The sequence below is a fragment of the Babylonia areolata genome, chromosome 6 (genome assembly GCF_041734735.1).
Source record: "Babylonia areolata isolate BAREFJ2019XMU chromosome 6, ASM4173473v1, whole genome shotgun sequence".
Taxonomy (NCBI): domain Eukaryota; kingdom Metazoa; phylum Mollusca; class Gastropoda; order Neogastropoda; family Buccinidae; genus Babylonia; species Babylonia areolata.
In genome coordinates, this window is record NC_134881.1 from 43,946,461 (window position 1) to 43,963,960 (window position 17,500).

General features: G+C 43.5%; 1 protein-coding gene and 1 long non-coding RNA gene across 11 annotated transcripts in view; one reads left to right on the forward strand and one right to left on the reverse strand.

Annotated features, from left to right (window-relative positions):
* The first annotated feature begins 12,975 nt into the window (after positions 1 to 12,975).
* LOC143283057 (uncharacterized) lies at positions 12,976 to 13,680 on the forward strand. The gene is made up of 2 exons (XR_013055339.1): positions 12,976 to 13,240; positions 13,301 to 13,680. It is a non-coding gene; the product is annotated as an uncharacterized LOC143283057 (long non-coding RNA).
* A 3,506-nt stretch (positions 13,681 to 17,186) lies between these two features.
* Positions 17,187 to 17,500, reverse strand: part of LOC143283056 (uncharacterized) — a 132,059-nt gene continuing 131,745 nt past the window's right edge. For all 10 annotated transcript variants that reach the window (XM_076589076.1, XM_076589071.1, XM_076589077.1 and 7 more), the window contains one exon: positions 17,187 to 17,500. This exon is cut by the window's right edge and continues 802 nt beyond it. The gene's annotated coding sequence lies outside the window, so the exon portion shown is untranslated.

Below are 17,500 nucleotides of genomic sequence, written 5' to 3' on the forward strand. Positions count from 1 at the left end.
TTTACTCGAGAAGACATCTACTTGTGGGCTTTTTCCTGTATGGCCGTTTTTACCCCGCCATTTATACCACACTTTCAAAGGTGTGCGTGTCAGGTATGTTCTTGCTTCCATAACCCACTGAACACTGACACAGATTACGGGAACTCTGGTGTATCCATCTGGTGTTCTGCGGGTGTATTATATCACCAGAGGATTAAGACACTAGCAGGTCTACACATAATTATGCTGACCTCGGAGACCGAACAAAAAAAACAAACAAAAAATGTTTTAAAAACTTACTGCAAACTACAGAACGTAGCCGAGATTCGAACACAGGACCCTACGGTTGAATGTTCGGTGCTCTAATAACCACTGGCTTATCGTACCCGTCATGACTGGGAAACGAAAGGGAACACAGTGTGAGATCTGAAGCAATGTCCACATTTCTTTCCCTGTTATCAACTATTATTATTTATCAACCTATTTTTTTCTCAGGCCTGACTAAGCGCGTTGGGCTACACCGCTGGTCAGGCATCTGCTTGGCAGATGTGGTGTAGCGTATATGGATTTGTCCGAACGCAGTGACGCCTCCTTGAGCTACAGAAACTGAAAACTGAAAACTTTCCCTGTACTCTTTCGTTTCGAAGACGGGCGAGTTGTAAATCAGTCGGTGAAATTGTAACATATACTCAACATTTCTTCCCCTCTCGAAAGCCGAAAAGAAGGCCACTAAAAGTGTGAAGGGGAAGAAATGTTGAGGAAATATTATAATGTGGATATTGCCAGATCTGTGACAAGCAGACGATGGACTTTCCAGATCAGAAGACGAAGATAGCAAGCACACAGAGACAAGGTAAAACATTCCCCAACATCTTACCTTCCTCGTTTAAATATTCGCGAACGAAAGTGAGGTAAAGTCCTGTTTTAGCGTTATGAATTCAGGGACTTCTTTTACCGAGGTCCGTATTTCAGCGTCCTGATTTCATGGACCTGTTTTACCGGTAGTTTTCGTGTTAAGATAAAACAATATTACCATAAGTAAATGTTTCAACCCATTTTCATTGGTTTCCGACTATATTTTGAAGATTAGTTTACTCAATTTTGATACAGATTCAGTCGAAAAACTAATGTGCCGCCATTTTGCATTTTCCGTTTTTGATCCCACAAACCATTAATGGGTAAAATGGGGAGGAAAAACAAACAAACAAAAAAGCAAAACAAAACGGCGGCTTGAGATGACAAGCGTCGGTTTGGGTTCATGTTAACTCTCTCCATACGAACGGCGAAAGAGACGACGTTAACAGCGTTTCACCCCAATTACCATCATCAAAATATTGCAAGCGGAAGGCTCTTATACTGAAGAGGTGAATGTTGACAAAGAATACCACAATTCTGACGACGGAAGCTAAAGGTTGAGTCATTCAGACGCCCACTGGACATCCGAGGGGTCTGTGTAGAGGAGAAGAGAGGACTGGCTGTACTGAGTGAGTTAAGGGTCCTTTCACGTCGTATTGTGCCTAATTTTTTATCAGAACGGTCGATGATACGCAACATGTCATTTCTCATATATACGATAGTGAGTCGTGTCCGACTATGACCATCAGAACAGCAGAGGAGGCACCTGCTATTCCGACTATTTGGGCTAGAATTTGATTATAGTGGAGAGTGTCTTGCCCAAGTTACATCCCACTCTCTCGGCCAAGAGGGTTTTAGGACAGTCGGCGTTGGGATGGTTCCCAAAGGCCAACTAGCCCACAAGGCTGCAGCACTAAAAGCCAGTGCAACTTTGCTTCCTAGTTTAAGAGTCATAGTCCTTCACAAAAGACTTAGCTGTAAATGGTTTCCCATTGACTGGAGAAACCATTGATAATACAGCTCTCACTTTGCTGTTAGCCCAAATGTAAACTTATGTCAATCTGTGATATAAGCCGAGTGTTGGGCTTCTCATATGCCTCCATTATAAAATACACGAAACCTTTCGCTGAAATAGGTTCCAGAATTCAGGACTCTGAAACAGGACCTTACCCGAAAGTCAGTGGACTGCCTTGAGTAACTGTGGAATAAATAAATTGAATCATGTTTTACAGACGATTCTTCACGCACAATTTTCATTCAGCAATTCCGGCAACTCCGATGAACAGTAGCGAGAATTTTGACCGCCAAACTGAACATACACACAGAACCAGCGACCTAACTGGATTTCCGTTGGCTGTTGTTACTTAATTAACTCTCTCCATACGAACGGCGAAAGAGACGACGTTAACAGCGTTTCACCCCAGTTACCATCATCAAAATATTGCAAGCGGAAGGCTCTTATACTGAACAGGTGAATGTTGACAAAGAATACCACAATTCTGACGACGGAAGCTAAAGGTTGAGTCATTCAGACGCCCACTGGACATCCGAGGGGTCTGTGTAGAGGAGAAGAGAGGACTGGCTGTACTGAGTGAGTTAAGGGTCCTTTCACGTCGTATTGTGCCTAATTTTTTATCAGAACGGTCGATGATACGCAACATGTCATTTCTCATATATACGATAGTGAGTCGTGTCCGACTATGACCATCAGAACAGCAGAGGAGGCACCTGCTATTCCGACTATTTGGGCTAGAATTTGATTATAGTGGAGAGTGTCTTGCCCAAGTTACATCCCACTCTCTCGGCCAAGAGGGTTTTAGGACAGTCGGCGTTGGGATGGTTCCCAAAGGCCAACTAGCCCACAAGGCTGCAGCACTAAAAGCCAGTGCAACTTTGCTTCCTAGTTTAAGAGTCATAGTCCTTCACAAAAGACTTAGCTGTAAATGGTTTCCCATTGACTGGAGAAACCATTGATAATACAGCTCTCACTTTGCTGTTAGCCCAAATGTAAACTTATGTCAATCTGTGATATAAGCCGAGTGTTGGGCTTCTCATATGCCTCCATTATAAAATACACGAAACCTTTCGCTGAAATAGGTTCCAGAATTCAGGACTCTGAAACAGGACCTTACCCGAAAGTCAGTGGACTGCCTTGAGTAACTGTGGAATAAATAAATTGAATCATGTTTTACAGACGATTCTTCACGCACAATTTTCATTCAGCAATTCCGGCAACTCCGATGAACAGTAGCGAGAATTTTGACCGCCAAACTGAACATACACACAGAACCAGCGACCTAATTGGATTTCCGTTGGCTGTTGTTACTTAATTAACTCTCTCCATAGGAACGGCGAAAGAGACGACGTTAACAGCGTTTCACCCCAATTACCACCATCAAAATATTACAAGTGGAAGGCTCATATACTGAAGAGGTGAATGTTGACAAAGAATACCACAATTCTGACGACGGAAGCTAAAGGTTGGGTCATTCAGACACCCACTGGACATCCGAGGTGTCTGTGTAGAGGAGAAGAGAGGACTGGCCGTACTGAATGAGTTAAAGGTTTGCGTCCACTGAACACTTGCTTCAAACCTACACAGTATATTTCAGGACTTGGAAGATTTTGAACTTGATCGGTGAAGAGAGAGAGAGAGAGAGAGAGAGAGAGAGAGAGAGAGAGAGATGTATGTATATGCCTCATAACATGTTGTTGACACATAAACAAACGAATGGACAGACAGACAGACAGACAGACAGACGGTCAAAAGTATGGAGAAGAAGAGGGAAGGGATACCAATACACACTTCATTCAGTTGCTGTTTTTTGTTGTTGTTTGTGTGTGTGTGTGTGTGTGTGTGTGTATTTTGGGGGAAGGGGGGCAGATGGGGCCATGTAAAAATACTCTCTCCTTATTTTCATCTACTCTCTCTCTCTCTCTCGCTCGCTCGCTCGCTCGAAGATAACAGATTATCGCTGTAGTGTTCACATCCTGCCCTTGACCTCCTCAGCAAGGTCACATCCAATAATAAAACAACCAGCACGTTCTGTGCAACTTCAATGGAAACAGACAAGGCAAGGGGCAAGGCACAGGGAGTATTGAAACGTTGTATACATTCGTCTTTTACGCATAGTCCCATACAAACAAATCACACACACACACACACACACACACACACACACACACACGGAGAACAGAGGCAGACAGAGACGGATAGAAAGTATGTGGTTGTATATGATGGTTGATGTGTGTGTGTGTGTGTGTGTGTGTGTGTGCGTGTGTGCACGCACGCGTGTGTGTGTGTGGATAGGTGTGCTGCTGGCATCACATCGTCAGTGTGTCCGTGTTCATGGCATGTTACTCATCACGTGCTGATGTTTCAGTTATTTATTTATTTATTTATTTATTTTTATTTATTTATTTTATTTTATTATTTTTCTGTACGCCTATAGTTGACTTCATCAAGTTTTTGCGCCTTATACTTATTATTATTAGTAGTAGTAGTTCTTTATTTATGTATTTATCTATTATTATCATTTTATTTCATTTTATTTGTTTTTTGTTGTTGTTGTTTTTTTCTCGAGGCCTGACTAAGCGCGTTGGGTTACGCTGCTGGTCAGGCGTCTGCTTGGCAAATGTAGTGTAGCGTATATGGATTTGACCGAACGCAGTGACGCCTCCTTGAGCTACTGATACTGATACTTAAGTCTTGTTTTGTCATTATCAGGTGGAAATCCTGGTCCGTAGATAACTGGACACTCGCGAAAACAAACTGCATTGTTGGTGTTCGGGTGAAATGTTGATTCTCTTAAACTAGTCTTCTTCTTCTTCTTCTTCTTCTGCGTTCACTCGTATGCACACGAGTGGGCTTTTACGTGTATGACCGTTTTTACCCCGCCATGTAGGCAACCATACTCCGTTTTCGGGGGTGTGCATGCTGGGTATGTTCTTGTTTCCATAACCCACCGTACGCTGACATGGATTACAGGATCTTTAACGTGCGTATTTGATCTTCTGCTTGCATATACACACGAAGGGGGTTCAGGCACTAGCAGGTCTGCACATATGCTGACCTGGGAGATCGTAACAATCTCCACCTTTTACCCACCAGGCGCCGTCACCGTGATTCGAACCCGGGACCCTCAGATTGACAGTCCAACGCTTTAACCACTCGGCTATTGCGCCCGTCTCTTAAACAAGTCGAATGTTCGGAATTTTGTTCGTGCGTGCTTGAGATACATATATGGAGAGAGTCAGACAGACAGATATACAGACAGACAGTCAGACAGACACGGACAGGAACAGACAGACAGAGACAAGGAGAGAGAGAAAGACACAGACAGACAGAGACAGGGACTGACAGACAAACAGACAAAGAGAGAGAGAGAGAGAGAGAGAGAGAGAAAAGACACAGAGAGAGACATATATAGACAGAGAAAGAGAGAGAGGGGGAGTCAGACAGACAGACAGACAGAGACAGGGACTGACAGACAGACAGACAGACAGAGAGAGAGAGAAAGAGAGAGAGGGGGAGTCAGACAGACAGACAGACAGAGACAGGGATTGACAGACAGACAGACAGACAGACAGAGAGATAGACAGAGAAATAGAGAGACAGGGAGAGTCAGACAGACAGAGACAGACAGACAGACAGACAAAGAGACAGAAAGAGATACAGATACGGAGAGAGAGAAAGAGAGAAGAAAAAAAAAGACAGAGAGAGAAAGTGGGTAGGGAGAGTGAAAAGGGGGTGGGGGAGGGGGGCAGGGGGGAAATGTCACGCTGTGGTCTCCGTGTGAATGGACCTCACAGTACATACATGGCCATTAACCCTTTCACCGCCAAGCTCGCATTGATGCACAGGCGTGGTAGAAAAAGACCCATGTCACCGAAAGGTGACCATTCATTGGTCTGTTATCCATGAACCTACTGCTCTTAATGTTCGGTGGTAGGGTAGGGCCATATTTTCTATACATCGCAGGGGGGAATCCCCAGCTATTTCTTAGCCACTGTCTTTTCTGTGTTTATACCACAAGGGAATTTTGTACTCTAAACTGACTGGCGGTGAAAGGGTTAAGAGATGGTCACAGTGATAGGTTTCCCTGGCAGCTTAGTGCAGTCATTACAGTGCCGTGGTCTGTTGACAGTCCACTCTTAAACACGACTGGTCAGGCATGACAGGACGTCGACCCCTGACCCCCCCCCCCCCTTACCCACCCCCCTCTACCCCCATCTCTCTCTGTCTCTCCGTCTCTCTCTCTCTCCCTCTCCAAAGGACAGTATTGTCAATGGCAATAAAACAATGTTTGTGTCTCCCTCTCTCTCTCTCTCTGTGTCTCTCTCTCTCGAAAGAATAGTATTGTAAATGGCAATAAAGCAATGTCCGTCTCTCTCTCTCTCTCTCTCTCTCTCTCTCTCCAAAGGACAGTATTGTAAATAGCAATAAAGCAATGTCTCTCTCTCTCTCTCTCTCTCTCTCTCCAAAGAATAGTATTGTAAATGGCAATAAAGCAATGTCTCTCTCTCTCTCTCTCTCTCTCTCCAAAGGACAGTATTGTAAATAGCAGTAAAACAATGTCCGTCTCTCTCTCTCTCTCTCTCTCTCTCTCTCTCTCTGTCTCTCTCTCTCTCCAAATGATAGTATTGTAAATGGCAATAAAGCAATCTCTCTCTCTCTCTCTCTCTCTCTCTCTCTCTCCAAAGGACAGTATTGTAAATAGCAGTAAAACAATGTCCGTCTCTCTCTCTCTCTCTCTCTCTCTCTCTCTCTCTCTCTCTCTCTCTCTCTCTCTCCAAATGATAGTATTGTAAATGGCAATAAAGCAATCTCTCTCTCTCTCTCTCTCTCTCTCTCTCTCTCTCTCTCTCCAAAGGACAGTATTGTAAATGGCAATAAAGCAATGTCTCTCTCTCTCTCTCTCTCTCTCTCTCTCTCTCTCTCTCTCTCTCTCTCTCTCCAAAGGACAGTATTGTAAATGGCAATAAAACAATAAAGCAATGTCTCTCTCTCTCTCTCTCCCTCTCTCTCTCCAAAGGACAGTATTGTAAATGGCAATAAAACAATAAAGCAATGTCTCTCTCTCTCTCTCTCCCTCTCTCTCTCCAAAGGACAGTATTGTAAATGGCAATAAAACAATAAAGCAATGTCTCTCTCTCTCTCTCTCTCCCTCTCTCTCTCCAAAGGACAGTATTGTAAATGGCAATAAAACAATGTTCGTGTCTCCTCTCTCTCTCTCTCTTTTGGTTGCAGCGTCAGCTAAACAGTCTATATCATGCTGCTTCTTAGCTTCGATTGAAGGTTAATATGAATAAAAGTAATATCATTGTATTTCGGAAGGTGGGGTTACTTAGGTGCAAGAGAAAGATGGGTCTATAATGGTATAACAATGGCCCTAGTTAATGTTTACAAATATTTAGGAAAACTTTTCTCCACACGTCTGAGTTTCACTGCCGCTTGCAAAGACCTTGTTGGTAGAGCACAAAATGCCTTGTTGTGCATTATGCGGAGGCTAAATTCTTAATAACCATTCTTTCCAGCTATTTATTAAACTGTTTGATTCGCGAGTTCAACCAATACTACAGTATGGGTCCGAATTATGGGGATTAGAGAAAGCCTCAGTTCATTGTAAGTCAGTACATTTATTTGCAAATAAGAAGTATTTACGAGTAGATATGCGTTCACCCAATGATCTTGTTTGCGGTTAGACAGACATATATCCCATGTGTGTGAATTCTGCAGTTAGCTGTATTCGTTACTGGCTCACGTTAATTCAGATGGAAACATTTAGAACACCATACAAAGTGTATAAAAACGTTATATGACTCAGATGTAAATGAAAAGAAAAATTGGGTTTCAAACGTTCGTTCTTTCTTTCTTCTTTTCTGTTATGGATCCAGTCTGGATGATGTAGGAAGTGACCGACCCATTCTTATCTGATTATCAATAACCCACGTCTGAATCAATTACGTTTATTTATTTATAGTCTGTTCATCGAAGACGATGATATTAGACTGAAAATAAATGATATTATTATCATCATTTGGATTATTATCATTTCTATCATAATGATAATTGTTATCATTAATTAGAAATCGACATTTCTGTGTATTCGAATGAAAAGGGGGGCGGTGGAGGTGGAGGGGAGGGGCGGGGGCGGCGGGGGCGGGGAGAAGGGGGGGGGGCAAGGAGGAGGGGACTAAGAAAGGAAGAGACAGACAGACACAGAGAGAGAGAGAGCAGAATGTGGAAAAGATAGAGTACAAAATCTAAAATGGAGAGGGTGTGTCAGTGATTGGAGAAAGAAAACAAACATAATATTGGAAGGGTGTGTGTGTGAGGCGGGACGGGGGAAGCGCGGATTTGGACCAAAAAAAATTATCAATAATCAAATATTGTATGCACTACTTCTGTTAGATTATTATTTGAAAAGAGGTTCATGTGGGGGCCTACAATAAACAACCAACTGGACTATTTAACACATAACTTTGATAAAGAACAGTTTGAAATATATAACTTTTTCCAAAAAAAAATGTCTAATGCAAGCTACTCCGTAAAGATTCTATTTTTCAGTCTGCATGGTCAATTGTCCCACTGTAACAACCCCCCTAAGCCCCCCCCCACCCCCCACCCCTCCTCCCTTTTATGTATGGGCCGATGGCTTTTCCCACCTGTGTCAGAGTCAGACTCTCTCTCTCTCTCTCTCTCTCTTATGGAAAAGAAGATGAGATCCATTTTTTGTTTTGTTGTCCTGCCCTATTAGACCTTAGACTTCAGTTAATTGAACCAAAACATTATAACAGCCCTTGTAGTTTTAGATTGAACTTGTTGTTATCTTCCAGAAAGGAAACTACCCTTGGTGGGCTTGCGGTCTATATTTACAAATCTTTGAAAAGGTTGAAGGCTATACGATCGTAGTTGTTTGTTTGTTTTGTGGTTGTTGTCGTTGGTTTTGTTTGTTTGTTTGTTTATTTTGTAAGTGTACTTTATGACATGTGTGGTATATTGCTGTTGTAGTAGTTCGACTTTGATTGTGAGCAATTTATGGTATACAAAGTATGTTGCTGTTGTACTCAGTATGACTGTTATGATTCCTATATTTCAATGTAGGCAACATGTGTCACACCCCTTCAGTAAGGGGCTATGGCCTTTATTTGAATAAAACATTTCGTTTCGTTTCGTTTCTCTCTCTCTTTCACTTTCTCTCGAGCACAACTCATATGTGTGCATACATCACTACACGGATATTGATAAATAACTAAAGAAAAAAGACAAAACAAACATGTAAACAAGTAGACCAAAGAAATGTAAAAACCGATTAAAAAAAAAAAAAAAAAAAAAACACACGCCCCCACCCCCCACTCTAAAGCGAGTCATTAATCATTGACAAAGGCCAGATTGTTTGTTTTTTTTGTTTTGGGGTGTGTTTTTTTTAAGCAGGGCCTGGTGCCTGCCTGCCTAGGAACCTCACCTGAAAAAAAAAGCCATTATGCAGCAGGCAGCCTTTCGCGGGATCAACGTCTTATAACAGAACACAATGTTTGTTGTTCGGCTTTCAATACAACGTGGCAGGAGCTGGCCGGCCCTTTTAAGTGGCTGGCACCCCACCACTGCACTGATCGGCTGTCATGACTGTGAATGGTGTGAGTACCGCGTCACTGACGTACATTGAACGGCATCGGGACATATGTGTGTGTAGAATAGGAGGCGCTTATATCACGTCACCGTGTGCGGTTTTGTTTGTTTGGGGTTTTTTGTGGTTGTTTTTTGTGGCGGGGGGGGGGGGGGGGGGGGGGGGAGTTTTTTTTGGTTTTTTTTTTTTTCAGATGACCGACCTCTCTGACTGGAAATGGTGGCGTTCTTTTTCTACCCGCGTTTATTACAGGTGGGTAGGTCTTCAACTCATTAAACTTACTGGATGTCATTACTGACTGAAACGCGCAGTGCTCTGCAGTTACGCACTCTAGAAAGATCTTTTATAATAGGAATAATAATAATAATAATAATTATTATGCTTATTAAAATGAGGAAAAGATGACAATAATGATAATAATAATGATGATGATGATGATGATGATGACGACGACAACAACAACAACAATAATAACAATGATAATGACAATGACGATGATAATGATGATTATGATAATAATAATGATAATGATGATGATTATGATGATGATAATGATGATGGTAATAATGATGATATTGCTTTTGATGATGATGATGATGATAACAATGATAATAATGGTCGTAATGATGATGATGATAACGATGATAATGATGATAACAATGATAACGATGATGATGATTATGATAATGATGATGATGATAACAATAATAATAATGGTCATAATGATGATGATGATGATAATGATGATGATGATAACAATGATAACGACGACGACGATGATGATGATGATAATAATAATAATGGGTGCCCTATCACTTCTACTGCCTCCTGCTGCTGCTGCGTGTCTTCCTCCTCTTACCACTACTACTACTACTACCACTACTACTACCACTACTATTACTCAGTACTACTACAGCTACAGTTTCACTTTCTCACTTTCTCAAGGAGGCGTCACTGCGTTCGGACAAATCCATACACGCTACACCACATCTGTTGAGCAGATGCCTGACCAGCAGCATAACCCAACGCGCTTAGTCAGGCCTTGAGTGCATGCTTACATATTTGTGTACCTATGAAAGTGGATTTCATTTTACGTAATTTCGCCAGAGGACAACACTCTCGTTGCCATGGGTTCTTTTTCAGTGCGCCAAGTGCGTGCTGCACACGGGGCCTCGGTTTATCGTCTCATCCGAAAGACTAGACGCTCAGTTTGATTTTCCAGTCAAACTTAGGAGAAAGGGCGAGAGCGGGATTCGAACCCACACCCTCACGGACTCTCTGTATTGGCAGCTGAGCGTCTTAACCATTCTGCCACCTTCCTTCCTCCAGCTACAACTGATGATAACAACAACAACTTAACAACAACAATTTTAATGATAATAATGGCTGCTCTGCTCTATGTACTGTTCCCTCCATCTTCTTATTCCAGATCCACCTGCCAGGTCTGCAAGTGAAACTGACATGGGTATGGGCTCAAGCTTTTGTATCAAACATTAATCCATTCCCGGAAACCCGTTCTGACCAGGAAGTGAAAATGTGGGGGTAACGGCGATGGCCCTCCCACTGGAAACATGGCCTTGTCACAGCTTGATTTTCGTACTTTGATCTATTATGATTTTTGCTTGGGGAAATCGTTCTGTGAAGAAACATTTAAAGGCTGTCACATTTCGTTGACAAGCAGTATTCATGCAGGACAACAGTCTCAAGACTGTTGAAACAATTTGGGCTTAAGAGATGTGGTTTTTCACTGACCGCCGGTAATCCAGAGAAGGTGTTTCCAGTTAATTAAGGTCAACGACCGAGGAGAATCAAGATTTACCAGTTATGAAAGAGAGAATACAATGACTATTTCATCGGGGAGATCACTTTCATCCTCCATGATCAGTCACACATTAGGCGCTTTAGGCGCTCATTTATTCCCTGTGTCATTCAGTCAAGCCTCAGTCACCCGCACGCGTACACATGTATGACTGTGGCGTTGTGAATCATTGTGGTCGTCGGGTCCCTCAAAACTTGAATGATGAACAAACGGTTCCAGTTTAAAAAAAAAACCAAAAAACAAGAAGCTATGGAGAATTTTGTGCTGCACCCGCGACGCGGAGCATTCTTGACAATAGTGTAGCGGTTGTCAGTGGAACATTTAAACCATAACGAAGAATACCTGCAGAAGCAGACTGAGGAAGGGTCTTCGCACGGAACCAGGTAGAATTGGGACTGACAGTTTCAGTTTCAGTTTCACTTTCTCAAGGAGGGGTCACTGCGTTCGGACAAATCCATACACGCTACACCACATCTGTTGAGCAGATGCCTGACCAGCAGCATAACCCAACGCGCTTAGTCAGGCCTTGAGTGCATGCTTACATATTTGTGTACCTATGAAAGTGGATTTCATTTTACGTAATTTCGCCAGAGGACAACACTCTCGTTGCCATGGGTTCTTTTTCAGTGCGCCAAGTGCGTGCTGCACACGGGGCCTCGGTTTATCGTCTCATCCGAAAGACTAGACGCTCAGTTTGATTTTCCAGTCAAACTTAGGAGAAAGGGCGAGAGCGGGATTCGAACCCACACTCTCACGGACTCTCTGTATTGGCAGCTGAGCGTCTTAACCATTCTGCCACCTTCCTCCTGACTGACAGGATACTGACAACCACACTATTATTCATTTGACCATCTCCATTTAATTCAGAACTCTGCTGAACTGTGGTTAGGAATGTCCCAGCCTTGCACGTGCACAAACATAAACCCCGATCCCACAGCGGGTGACAGGACGTCACACATTGCGAGCCACGGGGTTGGCAGGGAAGACACTGAGAACTGAGACCCTTACCACCCTCACTCCCTTCCCCCTGTTCCAGCTTTGAACTCAAAGCACTTGAGGTGCTGGACAGGTGACTACACCCCCAACGATGACCACGAGGCACTGTCGTGAACGATAAAACCGATCTCTACACCCCAAAAAAGCCGACCTGAGTGAAGAGACAATGTCGTGATCGTAATTCTCCCTCAAACATCAGTGCAACTGTATGGGGAACTTCAAAACGAAATACGACACACGGTAACAGGCAACAATACGAAAAGAGTCAAAAGTATTATATCGACGATACTGGTCGTCCATGTAGGTTAGTCAAAGAGTACTCGACCCAACACTCGGCTGATATCACAGATTGACTAAGTTTACATTTGGGCCAACAGCAAAGTGAGAGCTGTATTATCAATGGTTTCTCCAGTCAATGGGAAACCATTTGCAGCTTAGTCTTTTGTGAAGGACTATGACTCTCAAACTAGGAGGCAAAATTGCACTGGTTCTTAGTGCTGCAGCCTTGTGGGCTAGTTGGCCTTTGGGAACCATACCAACGCCGACTGTCCTAAAACCCTCTTGGCCGAGAGAGTGGGGATGTAACTTGGGCAAGACACTCTCCACTATAATCAAATTCTAGCCCAAATAGTCGGAAGCAGTTGCCTCCTCTGCTGTTCCGATGGTCATAGTCGGACACGACTGACTATCATACATATATATATACAAAGTGAATAATTGTCAAATGCTGATTTTTATATACAGTGTACCTATATTTGTTCGTGCAACGGAATTATTTTAGCGTGAATACATGAGCCTGTGTTATTTTCACTTGGCATTCCATTCAAACCATAAAACACATTATAAACGCGAATGTAGATTTTTTTTTTTTAAGAACAAAAACGCCCTGTTTTTCTTTTCAACTTGACTTTTTACACTTAATAATATTAATGAATATATAATCAAATTAAAGATTGTAAAGGTAAAGCTTTTTACACTTAATAATATTAATGAATATATAATCAAATTAAAGATTGTAAAGGTAAAGCTCAGTCTCTAAGAAAATGAGTGTTCGTCTGTTTCCGAACTCACTCAAAAAAAACAACAAAAAGCATGTCTTCAAAACACTCAAAATAAACAAAAAGAAACTTCACAAGAACACGGCGACTTGCAACTTGAGCGCCGCCACACCACCAACGGACACCATGGTACACAGGGCACCACACTGATGGGTGGTCCGCCCTTCAAAGTGGTCTTTGGCATGGCTTGGCTGCGCTCCCTCAGCCGGCAGTCTGTCCCCTGGAACGGCAGTGGAACAGCGTCCCCCTTCACTCAAGACTGCATCAATCAGACGATGCTGTTCCCATCGGGAATGTTTCTGGCCCACCGAGTCAAAACAGCAATGACTGGCGTTAGCAAAAATACACAAGTTCAGGGAAACGGAACTAACTGGCCTAACGTTAACAATTAACAGGTTACAAAACGACCTTCACTTGATTCACAATATATCACACTACAAAAACCATCGGCTGGGAACCTTTGTTCCTGCGTGAAAAATTGTCCGCATTTTCCAATAGACAACACCAAAATTAAAACGTACAAAAAGATACTATATAAAAAAGAAACTGTCATCAACTGACAAAACATGTAAAAGGCGATTTGTTAAGGTTTCATAATATACACAATTCTAAGAACCAACTGTTAAAAACACACCAACAGCAAAGATCGGTTAAAAACACAACAGCAAAATGTGTCAAAAAAACCACAACAACAGTGAACAATCAGCATTCCTGCTGGGTTACATAATCTCATAATAGTGTCACAGCAAGATCAGTGAGCAAGTGATCGAGAGAGAAAGAGATCTTTAAGAGAGATGGGGAGGAGATCGACAAAGAGAGAGACTGAGACGAAGAAACAGGGAGGCCGAGAGAGAGAGAGAGAGAGAGAGAGAGAGAGACTGACAGGTAGAGACAGAGTGATAGACAGGGAGAGAGACAGAGAGACAGAGTGATAGACAGGGAGAGACAGCGGGAGAGACAGTGATGGAGACAGAGTGATAGACAGGGAGAGACAGAGTGATAGAGAGTGATGGACAGGGAGAGACAGAGTGATAGACAGAGACAGAGAGACAGAGTGATAGAGAGTGATGGACAGGGAGAGACAGAGTGATAGAGAGTGATGGACAGGGAGAGACAGAGTGATAGACAGAGAGAGACAGAGAGACAGAGTGATAGAGAGTGATAGACAGGGAGAGACAGAGTGATAGAGAGTGATGGACAGGGAGAGACAGAGTGAGAGACAGATAGAGAGGGCGACAGAGTGACAGAGACAGAGTGATAGACAGGGAGAGACAGAGTGATAGACAGGCAGTGACAGAGGGAGAGACAGAGTGAGAGACAGATAGAGAGGGCGACAGAGTGACAGAGACAGAGTGATAGACAGGGAGAGACAGAGTGATAGACAGGCAGAGACAGAGTGATAGACAGGCAGTGACAGAGTGATAGACAGGCAGAGACAGAGGGTGGTGGTATTTACAAGGAGACAATGTCGCTGACAAAATCAAGAGAAGACAAAACTCCTCACCTAAACCGTCAGATACGCACACAATGACAACAACCGGAAGAGCTGATGACGAAAGGAAAGTGGCCGTGGGCCGGAACGTTTAGACCCGCCACCTTCACCCTTCACCTTCACCGATCCCGTAGTCTTGTGGACCGTTGGGGCGCCACAGGTGATCTGGCAACCAGCATCCTCCAATCCTCTCGGTTATCTGACCTCCTGACTGTATCGCTCAACCTCAAGCCCGTCCATTCTGGGATGTTGTCCTCCCATCTCTTCCTCTGTCTGCCTCTCCTTCTCCCCCCCCTTGCACTGTGCCCTGCAGGAATGTCTTGGCAAGCCCTGATGATCTCGTGACATGGCCATACCATTTGAGCTTGCCAACCAGTTCATCATATCCACTGTGTCAAAGGCTCGGCATCGGAAGGCGGGGCCCATACCTCTCCTTCCGCCGTTTGAACCTTCCCGGACCTTAGTTCAGATATCCATTCACACCTGGGTTGAGGGAGTGAGAAAGACGGGAGTGATGTGTCTTTTCCAGGAACACAACACCATTCCGAAAACGGGGGCCTGGAACCCTGATCACTGGTGAACACTGGATCACAAGATCAACGCCTGATCGATTCTGCCATGACGGGCGCAATAGCCGAATGGTTAAAGCGTTGGACTTTCAATCTGGGGGTCCCGGATTCGAATCTCGGTAACGGCGCCTGGTGGGTAAAGGGTGGAGATTTTTCCGATCTCCCAGGTCAACATATGTGCAGACCTGCTAGTGCCTGAATCCCCTTCGTGTGTATACGCAAGCAGAAGATCAAATACGCACGTTAAAGATCCTGTAATCCATGTCAGCGTTCCGTGGGTTATGGAAACAAGAACATACCCAGCATGCACACCCCCGAAAACGGAGCATGGCTGTCTACATGGCGGGGTTAAAAAAAAACAAAAAAAAAACAAAAACGGGCATGCACGTAAAAGTCCACTCGTGTACATACGAGTGAACGTGGGAGTTGCAGCCCACGAACGAAGAAGAAGAAGATTCTGCCACGGTGCCTCATGGTGCCTCATGATACATGCAGAGCAAACATGGCGACCGGCTGGCATTCCCACTGCCCCAGTCTCTCTGGAGAAAAGCCACGACATTTCAACAACAAGCAAAAAGTATCATCAGCAACACACAATAGCAGTTACATGTGCCATGGTATCATTCTATACAAACAAACAAAAAAGCCCTTGTCTTTGGTACACCATCAGTTGAGTGAGAAACTTGCATATGTGCGTTTGCATAGTACATAAGAATCCTTTCTAAATGCTTTGGTATCGACAAATAACAACAATGATAGCAATAAACATAACAATAATAATGGACATTTGTATAGACCCCCTTTTTGTTTTACCCCAAACACTTCAAGGTGCTGTACATGAATGAAAAAAAAAGTTACAAATTATATACACCACTCACGGCCACTCTCTCTCTTTGCCCCCTACTTCCTCCCTCCCCCCTCTCATTCCTCATACATACAAAGTGAACTGGGAGGCACGGGGCGATGGTGGAGATGTAGGAAACCAAGAGTGCTTACAGAAAGGTTCTGAAAAGATGAGGTTTTAGTGATGAGCGAATGACAGAGACGGGGACAGATGAACGGATATTGATTGATTGATGTGGATACTTATATAGCGCCTACCCTCGGTCAGAGACCAAGCTCTAAGCGCTTTACATACACGGGGGCATTTGCACCACAGGCTGCCTGCCTACCTGGGTAGAGCCGACTGACGGCTGCCACTGGGCGCTCGTCATTCGTTTCCTGTGTCATTCAATCAGATTTCAGACGCACATGTAACATTTTACCTGTATGACCGTTTTTATTTATTTACCCCGCCATGTAGGTAGCCATACTCCGTTTTCGGGGGTGTGCATGCTGGGTATATTCTTGTTTCCATAACCCTCCGAACGCTGACATGGATTACAGGATCTTTAACGTGCGTATTTGATCTTCTTCGTGCGCATACACACGAAGGGGGTTCAGGCACTAGCAGGTCTGTACATATGTTGACCTGGGAGATCGGAAAAATCTCCACCCTTTACCCATGTGGAGGTTTGTTCGAGACATGAGGAGCAGCAAAGAGAAAAGAACATTCACCATAGCTCCTTGTACTGAAACGGAAAATTTTCAGAAGGTAACAGGAAGAGCGAAGATTTTTTTTTTTTTTTTTTTTTTTTTTTTTTTTTTTAAGGGAGTGTAAGCACTGATGAGGTCAGAAAGATAGGCTGCCGGTCCGGTCGAGTGGAAAGCAGAAAAGCACAGACACGCAATTTGTATTTAATTCTCGCGTCTGCGGGGAGCCAGTGCGGGAGAAATATGATAAGAACGTGTTGCTTAGAGAGTTAGACAGGCAGCATTGTTTTGAAGTGTGGGTTTTTTTGTGTTTTTGTTGTTGTTGTTGTTGTTGTTGTTTTAATTCCTTGAAGATTATATACCATATACAACAACCCCTGTGTACAAAATAATTTGAGTGAGAACCTTGTCTCACTGCGCATTTACACAGCACGCATAGAATAGTTCTAAATACAATAATATAGGAAAATAACAGATAACACCCCTCCTCCCCAGTACAAACATAATTCGTCTCATTGAACATTTACACAGCACAAATAAATCAGTTCTGAATGCACTCATATCGTCAA